General features: G+C 35.4%; 2 long non-coding RNA genes across 4 annotated transcripts; both read right to left on the bottom strand.

The window, feature by feature from the left end:
• Positions 1–490: 490 nt before the first annotated feature.
• On the bottom strand, positions 491–8,060 carry LOC122020763. 3 transcript variants are annotated; one of them, XR_006122317.1, is made up of 9 exons: positions 7,698–8,060; positions 7,131–7,208; positions 6,942–7,039; positions 5,975–6,306; positions 5,617–5,821; positions 5,426–5,522; positions 4,549–4,693; positions 2,498–4,374; positions 491–514 (listed from the first exon to the last, which is right to left on the bottom strand). It is a non-coding gene; the product is annotated as an uncharacterized LOC122020763 (long non-coding RNA). The 3 variants fall into 3 exon arrangements; XR_006122318.1 differs by lacking the exon at positions 491–514 and adding an exon at positions 540–968 and having other exon boundaries at positions 5,617–5,826; XR_006122316.1 differs by lacking the exon at positions 491–514 and adding an exon at positions 540–968.
• Positions 8,061–9,409: 1,349 nt separating this feature from the next.
• On the bottom strand, positions 9,410–11,553 carry LOC122018645. The gene is made up of 3 exons (XR_006121848.1): positions 11,100–11,553; positions 9,611–9,689; positions 9,410–9,501 (listed from the first exon to the last, which is right to left on the bottom strand). It is a non-coding gene; the product is annotated as an uncharacterized LOC122018645 (long non-coding RNA).
• Between the last annotated feature and the right edge of the window lie 335 nt (positions 11,554–11,888).

Raw genomic sequence — 11,888 nt, 5'->3', positions numbered from 1 at the left:
CGATTTGTGCTTACTTCCATGAGGTTGTTGTGATCGGTGAGGATCTCTTTCAACTTCACATGCAATTGCACAACCTTCTCACCCTTTTCTAATCGAAGATTGCTGAATTGATTTATGAGATCTCATCTTATCAATTTTACCTCCGAGGTATTTCCATGAAGTTCAAAAAACTTTTTCCAAAGATCTTTGGATGCTCTTAGCAAGTGAAACTCAATCTTACCCTTTACCATAAACTCGTTTTATTACTTTTTAGTCAATAGTTGTTATTTAATTTCTTCACCATCTTTCACCTTATCATATGTACTATTTATTGTATAAATAAAAATTCACTATTTAAGTATTGTATATAATTAAATCTTAAAAAAAGAGAATCTTAGTACAACAATAAAATTATTACTTTATGATCAAAAAGTCATGAATTCGAATCCTGAAAAAACTTCAGATTTAATATTACTCTTGTTTTCATCAGATTCAGTGGTGTTCTTATTGGCCAAAGTATTGGTTAGTTCTGCAGCTGCAAATTACGAACGAGGAAATGAGATCAACATGTCAATAATCAATTAACAATATATGAAAGTTTGCAGAAGACCCTCACAAAGACTAAACTATAAAAACAAAAGAATCACCATCAATAATTGATGATATGAATTATTACCTAATGAGTCCCCTAAAGATGGAAAATGTTTTAGAAAATGGAGTGGAAAAAAATACTCATTTCCTTTCAATATTTGTAGATACCAAAAAATAAACACTAAAAAAACTATAAATACACTACATTAACAGCCCCATAATATCGGTCCCACGGATATGAAAATATATATACACTAAAAATTTGCCCATGAGTTGTCAGCGACCGGAGATGACACTTCTCCAATTTCATTAGGACCATCCAGAGAAAGCATGTCCAGTTGATTGTTGTTGTGGCATTAACCACAGCAAGATCTACCTCTGGAAGATACACCTGAGCCCTATTTGATGTGTAGGAAACATGTCAAGTAATCTAGATATGAGAAACTTTTCTTATTACTATCAAATAATCATTTAGAACTTAGTGGGAAAAGGAACAAGTGACAATAGAACTGCAAATGATCCAGAATCAGTTAGAAAGCATTGTGTATTTGCCATACTAAGTTATGCTAATTTTGGGATCCATCTTGTGTAACATGTCATGAGCTTCTAAATATAAATGGAGGCATGTAAATCCACTCAGCTAAACCTAAAATCCGTATTGCTATTTAAAAACAAAGAAAGTAATTTTCTAAGTATATGGGATCCTTGATCTTTTCAAGGAGTTACAACATTTCTCAACGGCTAGAAAATGTTTGAAAGTATTATACCAAGAAGGATGGCAAAGAGAAACTCTAGCTCAGTCATGATGAACATCTTTGATGAAAAGGGAAAATGATAAGAGAACTTTTGCAGAAATCTGGATACATGCAAACAATCAATCAACCCAGAGTTTGGGATATCAGAGATTGACATTTATTAAGGAGATATAAAAGATTTGGATATTAATAGAGATATAGAGTTGCACAAAGTACAAAGGAGGGATAAAATAAATATAACCAACACTAAATAGCTGAGATTGACACGACTTGATGGCACTGGACTGAATAGCGATTATTTTGTGGGCTAAAAAGAATGAGGATTTGGGGGAGAGAATAAGAAGAGAAATCCAAAAAAAAATAAAGAAAATCATTGTCCTCTATGTTTTATCAAAAAGAAAAAATTTATTCAAGAATAGAGAGCAATCCCTCAAACAGCTAAATACATGTTTATATACATAAACCCTAACTCATAATAGACAAAACTACCAAAAATACTCTAAATATAAAAAAAAAATAAAAATTACTAAAAATAGTAAAAAAGATATTCAGAGCCTCCGAACAAACCCTAAATGATATTTTTTAGATCCGCAATTTGACAGTCTGAACGAGCTTCGATTCAAGACAAACGTCTCGTTCAAATACCGAGTCAAAAGTTATAACTCATTAAACTCAACAAATTATCTTAGGTTGATCCTACATCACTTGATGATGATGATAATGGTGGTGGTTATAGCTCGCACAGAGTTCAATAAAGGGAGAAAATCTATCAAAAATGGGGACTAACAAGACTTCATGAGCACTTCTCATCAATTATGGGAAAATTTAGAGGCTCGCAATGTAAAATGATATTCTTTGCTTAATTTTCAAAGATATAGATCATTTTTTCACTTGATCATGATTATCAGTTTGTTCCTAGAAGTTGTATCGGCAAAATTTCCACAAAATCAAAATTATATCTTTGATGATGATTTAGTTCCATTATCTGGTATAATCATAACTATAGGCCCTGGATATACTACTATAGCTGCATGGATTCTTATTCAGGAACTGTATAAGATTCACTTAAAATTTCATTGATATTTTAGACCAAACTTTGGTAGTAAAATAAAGGAGACAATAACAAAGTATAATATCAGCTTTGCAGAAATGGACAGAAGTAAGAAAATTACTGGACTAGGCATTTTAGGAACCCCAAGATTATATCGTTCGGCTTCTGTGATCCTTCCAGCCATGAGGGTTTAGGGGATTCTGTTATGGTGTTTTTTTTTTCTTTCTTTTATCATTCGGCTTCTGTTTGAGGCGGAGCTCTTCTTTCTTTCTTTGATCAGTCAGCTTTAGTTATACTTCGAGCTATGAGCCGTGATGTTTTGGATTTCAGATCCTTCTCCTGTATTTTTTTTATTTACGTCTCAAGTAGTACATACTTTGAGTTTCTTGATTCTTTCCAGATATTTAAAAATACCCGCTGAGACAGAACTTTCAGATGTGTTTCGCCCGGCAATGAGGTAATTGGAATTGACTTAGGAACCACAAATTCTTGTATTTCTATTATGGAAGGAAAGGTTAGTCCCTTTGTTACCACTATTTTCAGTTCATCCGAAAATTAAATTATTTAACATGCTATGCAGAATGTTAAAATTATAGAAAATTAAGAAGGAGCACGTACTGCCCCTTCATTTATAGCTTTCAGCCACAATGGTGAAGTACTTGCTGGAACCCTAGTACAGCATATGGCACTCACGAATCTTACGAACACAATTTTTGCAACCAAGCAACTGATAATCCGTCACATCGATGATTCTCAAATGCAAAAAGAAATGAATATTGTTCCTTTTAAAACTGTCAAAGCATCTAACAGGGATGCATGGGTTAAAGTCCATGGTCAATAGTTTTCTCCCAGATTTGTGCATTTATTAAGATAAAGAAAATTATTGAGTCCTACCTTAGAAAATCTATTTCGAAGGTAGTGATTGCAATTTCTGGATATTTCTACAAAGGATGTCGGGAGGATTGTTGATCTTGATGTGCAAACAATTATCAATGAACCAACAACCGCAACACTTGCGTTTGTAGCTAGGATTGCTTGTCTTGACGTGCAAACAATTATCAATGAACACAATAACCAAACATTCTTTATTGTTCGGTTTGAACAACAAAGAATGTTTGATTATTGTGTTCATTAATAATTATTTGCGCGTCAAAACAAGCAATCCTCCTAGCTACAAACGCAAGTGTTGTTGTTGTTGGTTCATTGATAATTGTTTGCACATCAAGATCAACAATCCTCCCGGCATCCTTTGTAGAAATATACAGAAATTGCAATCACTACCTTCGAAATAGATTTTCCAAGGTAGGACTCAGCAATTTCCTTCATCTTAATAAATGCACCAATTTAGGAAAAAATTGTTGACCATGGGCTTCAACCCATGCATCCCCGTTAGGTGCTTTGACAGTTTTAAAAGGAACAATATTCATTTCTTTCTGCATTTGAGGATCATCGATGTAACAGATTATCAGTTGCTTGGTTGCAAAAATTAGGTTCGTAAGATTCGTGAGTGACATATGCTATGCTAGAGCTCCAACAAGCACTTCACCATTGTGGGTGAAAGCTATAAATGAAGGAGTAGTACGTGCTCCTTCTTAATTTTCTATAATTTTAACATTCTGCACAGCATGTTAAATAATTTAATTTTCAGATGAACTGAAAATAATAGTAACAAAGGGACTAACCTTTCCTTCCATAATAGAAATACAAGAATTTGTGGTTCCTAAATCAATTCCAATTATCTCATTGTCAGGCGAAACACATCTAAAAGTTCTGGCCCAGCGGGTGTTTCCAGACATATGGAAAGAACCAAGAAACTCAAAGTATATACTACTGGAGACGTAAATAAGTAATTCAGGAAAAGGATCTGAAATCCAAAACACCATGTATCGTCCGAAACGAAGAATGCAGAAGCAGGTGAGCAACATGAGGGGAAAATTTCTTTGTGCAAGAGATCATCAAAAGCAATGTCAGTAGTAAATACACTTGCTTCTTTAGTTCCTACAAAGAAGAGTTTCAGTTCAAATCATTAATCACTTCAACTATATACTACTCATGTCAGAAGCAGGAAAAGGATCTCAAGGACTAATAAGGATTATCTGGAGAAACCATAGGAGCAATCAATAGCAATATCTTTGTGCAAGAGATCATCATCTAAATCAATAAGAATAATACCTGTGTCTGCTTGCAGTTGCATTGCCTGAATACAAGGTATAACGCCCTCCAAAACATACATCCTACTGTTGTTAGGCCAAAATTGAAATTGGAATATTCAATCTTTTCCACTTGCATTCTGAACTTTTACAGGAAGTTCTTCAGGCTGAGAAATTGCAGGGAAGTATGACTATGATGAAAAAATAGCCAACAAGAAGACCATCAAAGAAACTAAAGTAATTCTCTAAATAAAAGCTTCAGGTGGATCAAACAAAAACTAACATTTGTCCACATGTTTAAAGTTAATTTGATAAAATGAGATGAAATGGATTAAGATGGTTTGAAGGGTGGAGGGACACAAAAGAGAACTCTATTAAACAAAATTAAAAAGGATTGGATATTATTAGCAATATAACCTTTCATAGAGTTCAACGGCACAATAGTATCCATGTCAGTAAAATAAATTGTTATTTTTGTTATGTATATAGCTAACAAAATTAGATCCCCATCCAGTAGCTATGTAATGTATTTCATGCAAAGTGAAACCAACAATGAGTTTAATGTCATTCAAAAGTTCATAAAGCCACTATTTTTAAAAGCTGTGAAGTATAGTGTGAAACAAATAATATGTTGTATAAATAATTCAGGTATTCAAATGGCCAGTCCTAAAACAATAATGAAGTAGGAAAAAGTAGACTCTTAAGGAGATCTAATTCCCTTGGCCTGAAACCTATTGCTCTATTGTAGTTGGGCATCATCAAACTTTGCTGGAGAATCAGCCATTTTGTAGCAACATCAAATTTTAGAATTATAACAAAGAGACTCATAGTTTCATGAACTTAAGGGAGGACACTGTGGCCAAAGTTTCTAGTATTGAATACTAAAAAGATGAAGTTACCTCTGCACATTTCTTTGGAAGCACAAGTCGTCCAATCTGCCCAGCATCACTAGCACTTAACATCTTTTCAAACAAGGGAGTGATGGAGGATTGTAGACTTTTAACAGTTAAATAAAGACTTCAGTAACACTGAAGGGATAGGGAAGAGCATCATAAATAAGTACATCAAGGTAAGAGTGATAAGTACTAACCAAAACACATAAAATAGGAGACTCGCCAGATATTTGTTGTAGCTCTTGATTTGTTATCCTAGGCCACTATCGAGGAAGCAATTGTGTCCGTGGATAAACATCAACTCGAGTTCTCCATTGCGCATTTGAGATTGCAGTTCAGTTTCATTCACACACTGTGGGTAAAACTGCTTTGATAATGGAGTAGCGAAAGCTTCATCGGATCCTTTACTCCATTTGATGATGGAAAGGAAGATGAGAGGCCAATAAGTATAGACGAGTTTTCTTTTGCAATAAGTAATTGTTGCTATTTGATAGATGAATTTGGTTTTGCATCAAAGTTTACTATGGAACTGGTAGAGCAGGGGTCTGCACTTACTGATTTCCTTGTAGACATAGGATGATTTTCTCCAGTAAGAAATTTGTCAAGGTCGGTAGAAAATTTTCTCTCTGGCTGAAATTTCTTTTCGTGTGTTGCAATAGAATGGAGACCTCCAGGTACCAATTTCTCAATCTACTAGGTCTATCAAATTCATGTGATAATCTTTGTTGCAAATCAGACTGCATTGTCATATTCCACATATGCGAAACTTGACGCCACTGTCCAGACAATGGATTAGCCATTGATCTCCAGGATTTAGCAAGTGAATCTCTCCTTTCAGGCACATGTTGTTGCATAAACATCAGAGAAGATGATATTTGATTTGGTGCCTAGAAACATATGCATCAGAAAGAAATCAAGAAGTCAAGAAGCAAAAGTCCAACGTATCTGAAAAAATAATATTTGGATATCTATATTTGTAGTCTCATGGCATGAAATGAGCTTAAGAGGCGCATGAATAAAACAAATAAATAACTGTGTTGACAGATTAAAAGAGATTCAGTAGAATACAATAGTTGCACAGCAACCAAATGATCTCCCAACATGGAGACACAACAATAGAGTCATGCAAGGCTATTCTGAGACCCCTACTTCCATAGTCAATTGTACCAATTCTCCAAGTATAGATGTTTGAGAAGCAAGATACAAATTACCTAAATTAACAAAATCATCCTGAGTACATTCAGTTTTGAAAAGAAAACAGACAGCAGCAACTATACCAGTTAGCATGTTTCCAGTTAATTGCATTATCTCTCATTTTGATTTCATGCTCTCATATCATATAATTGACAAAAATCTTGGACCAACAAAGAATTCAAGAAGATTTCTAGATAAAGACAAAAGGTTTGAATGAATCACATTTTGTGTTGTTGCTCATATAATTTTATACTGAAGCCAATAGAAGGGAAAGATAAGTAATTAAGTACTGCATGGAAGTGATAGGGCCAGGCTTTTTGCAGCTCACCGTTGCAAGAGATTTCCTAGGGCATGGAATGCACTTAATTCCCCCGCATCAAGAAAACCATAAGACTGAGCTGATGTGATACACCAACAATGTACTCTCTGCAAATAGGAAAATACAATGAAGTATATGGCACAAATAACTGCAGACTTCAGTCCATCCCACAAGTAGTTAAAAACATATATCTCCAACCTTGCTGTCTCACAGTTCCTCCAACCAGAATCATTGGAATGAAACATCTCGCAGAAGATTCCTTGCTCAAACGCAGATCTACAGTGGCAAAAAGGAAAAAAAGATGGAGATTTCTATATACCAATGACACAGTTGATGGGAGAGTTTGAACAATAAAAAAGATCAAAATTTATTCCCTTATCACGTATCTGAAGCAGAAAATATCATCCGTTTAAACCTGACTCACAATTATTAAACACAAAAACTGTTTAAGAAAAATAAACTCAAACAAGTGACTCTTTCCTGTGACAATTTCGCATGGTCGCAAAATTATAACTCCAATTTAGCATGTACGTCATCATAAGACAATAAATGAACTGATATAACATTGAAAAGGAACAAAAAGTTGAAAGAAAGAACAACCGGCGCCGCGGAGGCTCACAGGAAACCAAATCTAGCCCCAGAACACTAGAATCTCGAATAACCCAACCCATTCATTTGAACAATATAAACAGGAAAAAAAAGCAAACTTTGAATAAATGGACCGCAAGATGAAGTGTTAGGGTGGGTGAGTTAGAGAAGACGTACGAGCAGTGGTGCAGAGCTCGGCGATCGCTCCTGAGCGGAGGCGCTAGCCCCTCCTACAAGGCGTTATATGATCCTCTGTAAACTCCTTGCACTGAGTGTTGAAGCAAATCTTGATCGCTGGCGCCGCTACAGGCGCCGAAGAAGGCAAAGACGTGGACAAAAAAAACATGGAGGAAGCGGACAGATTGAAAACCTAAACCCTACGCTTGAGCTCGCAATCCGGAGCAACAACGGGTGTAATCGAGGGCCATGAGAACAGGGAGGCGAGCTATGCGAGGGATTGGGCAACATCAACGAAAGGAGAGTCCGCGAGAGCCGATGGAGAAGTAAATGAATAGGAATGCGAACAAGAGCAAGAGTGAAAATGCGAGAGGAGTGGCGATTCGATTGTGAGCAGTGTCCCCCAACGTGACTCACCGACAACGACAATGGGCCCCACTGACCCCTGGTGGACCCCTCTAACTCCCGAGTCTCGTTGGAAAACCGCATGTTGTGGTCGAATTAATCCTAATATGGAGCAATTCAGTATATCTCGTACTTACGCAAACGATACCCACTGTCAAGGTGCCATGAAGAACCAAGTATGTTTGAGGTAGACTTAAAGATGTATTCATATTTGGCAAGACGATACGCAATTACATGAGAAATAATTTTTTTTATTATTTGATAATAATAATTTTTTATTATTGTAACATTTGTATTTGTTTGTTTGAGCTTGTGTGCATAAAAACATTGCATATTCAAACACATTGCAAAGTAGCCCATATTTGTTCCATATTTGTAATATAATTCCTTTTGTAATACAAAAAAGTTAAACAACTATAAAAAAAAAACTCCTTTTGCAATATAATTCCGCAACATGTTTTAATTGTACATTAACCTTCTAAAGAACACATTATAAAAAAAAAAAATTATGCATCCTTCTGTGAATTATAACTTGTGAGAAATTTGAGTAGAGAGAAAAGTTGTCGCGTAAAAGTGGGGTGGAAAAAAAGGTTTTTGCTTTTTTACAAAAATGAACAATGTCGAGGCACTTCTTGCAAGTTAAGATTCACTTGCATAGGGAAAAAAAAGGAAAGCAATTTCACTAGCTATGAGTAGATAGTAATAAGGAAAAACGACAAGTCATAAATCTAACGAGGCATGACCTACTTATATTTGGAGTAAGAGAGGGACCAAGGGAGGATTCCCATTTGTCAAGAGTGCATATATCGAGGAAAAACATTGCACCCCAATGGACATGGAAGAGTCGAACAAATTTTTGGATGTACCTCAGTGACAAGCGCTGCTCTAAATCCTAAGAATATGTTGAGATATAAGAATAAAGGGGACTGAATTGCAAACTAATTGTGTCATTGTGCTCTGACTGCGATGAAGATCCCTACAAAAGCCTCTTAAGAGTTTTCAGGATTTTGTTTTTCAAATAATCAAGATGTGGCTATGATATTACAAAAGGTTTAAATTCAAGCCGTGTAAGATGTTCCTTGACAATTTAGAGTGATTAAAGGTTGGAACAAGAAAATACACAAAATCATAGAATCAGGATCATTATTCAAATTTAAAATGGACTTATTATAATCCCCGATATTAATCATTGATGATCGATAAGGGAAACATAAAGTGATCTCAATATGATCCAGCAATCAAGTTGAGAATAACTACATATTCAAAATAATGGTTTTCTTTGATTGCAAGTAGTTGATTAAGTAACTGACCTCAGATGAATTGGCCATTTGATATGTTCAGAACCACGAGCCATCAGTCTAACACCATCCTCGATTTGCTTGCCTTTTGCACCAGTGTCCTGTGACCACAGGAATCAAGGTATTGTTTTCTAAGGAAGAAATCATGGCTAATTTTTATGAGTAACTCAGATGTCAAATTGGTGATAAGCGGAAGATAAAATTGAGTACCTTGAAGATTTCATTGTAACAAGTTGTGAAGAGTCAATCTTCCTGTACTTATATGTTTCGATCTTTCCAGCCCTACAGGCTTTTATAGTAAGAAAAGCAAACAAGCTAATTAAAACCAGGTAATATTTCTCCCAATCAAATGAGATAACGAGTACAAAAAGATTGCAACAGGTTCTTCATGTTTTATTAGTAACTATAATAACAAAAGGAAAAATTGCTAATCGTGATAAAATTGGATAAGAAATCCATCGAGCTGGAATAGTGCAAGATCGTGTACATTGCTGCTGGAAGCAGACAGCCTAATATAAAGTGCACAAATTGCAGATTCAAAAGGAGTATTCAGTTTACAGAAATCCATTTTGGTATCAAAAAACAAAAAAAAATATTAAAAAGTTGATAACAAGAATAAATAAAAACAATAACAGACAGCAATTCTTTAAATGAAGAACTAAGATGCAGAAGGAAACAATTTTAAAAAATCACAATTAAGAAGTTAAGACACTTACACAGGACATAAAATTAGCTACTCTTTAAGTAGATTATGTTTATGAAATGTTGCCCACCAATCATTGAGCTTCACAGACAGAAGCATCCATATTTGTATGCATTCAGTGTGGGAGCTTGATTATTAGTTTGTGTTATGTAAACCTCTACGAAATTTTACTGTGAAATAAAAAAGCTAAACAGTTCATAAAGCTAAGCCTAGATTTGTCATTTAATCATTCGTGACTATTTACATCTACCAATCAAAAAAACTCCTGATGTGTAAATTTAGGTGACGTTTGGTTAAATGATGGAAATGGCTATGGATATGAGTTTGATAGTAAAGTGGAATGGGAATGGAAATGGAAATGAAACCCACCTAGTTCCCAAATTATCATTTCCAAACCCACAATCCAAACACTATCTTTTACTACCATTCTATTCCCTCATTCTCAAACTCATCAACCAAACACCCCCTTAGATATCTAAGTGTTCGTACAAGGTAAAATGTTAACTTCACTCACCAACCGCTTATCTACAAAGCATGAAACACCTAAACTAAGCAATTATGCTCCTAATTAATGAAAGGCAGACACAATAGTATTCAGGTGAGATTACAAAACTAGAACAATTTACATGGCAGCTGTGCATACTCATGGTTGACTAGTTAAGAAAAAGTTTTGATGTAACAATGAATATTCTTATTTTGATCCTCTTTATCTGGATGTGCACACAACTAGCGTTCAAGTTCATAAAACCATGAGTTCTCAAAGGTGCCAACTTTGTAATATCTAGTATATTTAAGTCACCATGTAGCATATAAATATACATTGCAACCCTTCATTGCTTCCCAAGTATAAAACAAAGAATTATTATCCAGCTGCACAACCTAATTCAACCATCTTGCCATATTATTGTTTCTTCACTATCTTGTTAAACAACAAAAAAAAAAAAAAAAACTTATGCAATGCAAAATAGATATGAAACTATCTAAGAGAATGATCACCTAGAATGTGAGGCTGAAGCAGTTCTTGAAACCCCGCCTGGGAAGAAGTCGGCAGAGCGGTGTCTGTCCACCCTCAAATCCAAAATTCACTGTCCCACGATCCTTCTGCCCCTTATGGCCTCTCCTTGCCCTCTCCTTGCCGTTTTCCCTTTCCCAAACCCAATCTCCCTACCTTTTTTGCTTTTTTTCTTCCTTGCTCCCTTATTGTCCTTTAGATCATTCAGTTTCAGTAGGCTCACCATTGGAAAAAATGATCCCATCGCTAGTCTACCGTACGACAACCCAAAGATCCCATTTGGAACTAAAGTCACTGCTGAAGGACTGGCAGAAGGCATTCGGGTTCGGAGGCAGGGAATGATGGAGTTGGAGAGGGGATGAGAAGCCATTGGCCGGCCAACAGCAGAATGAGCGAGGCTGGAGAGGAGGTAAAGGTGACGACACCGCAGTGCTGGTGAGCAGTGAGCCTAAGCTTAACCTCACAGATCTAAATAGAGAAGTTGATCAAATTTCTATCATCCATATATTCGCCAATGAACACACAGTGATAACAAGACTTGAACTTGTGCATTTAACCATCTAAAGTCACAAATCAGTTGTTAAATATTTACTACTCAATTTTAAAAGCACAAGATTCACGTTGTCTGCTATCAGTTTAGAACAATAAAAATATCGATAATTAAAAAAAAAAAAAAAGGATACATCGCCATTCTACCAGTTGCAAATGCCATTGTATAACCTAATGATAGATGTTCAATATCACTGCTAAAGAGCCTTCAGAACCAAACAATA

Source organism: Zingiber officinale, chromosome 9A (assembly GCF_018446385.1).
Source record: "Zingiber officinale cultivar Zhangliang chromosome 9A, Zo_v1.1, whole genome shotgun sequence".
Classification (NCBI taxonomy): Eukaryota; Viridiplantae; Streptophyta; class Magnoliopsida; order Zingiberales; family Zingiberaceae; genus Zingiber; species Zingiber officinale.
Note: the sequence above shows the minus strand (reverse complement) of the source record. Positions and strands in the feature narration are given on the sequence as shown.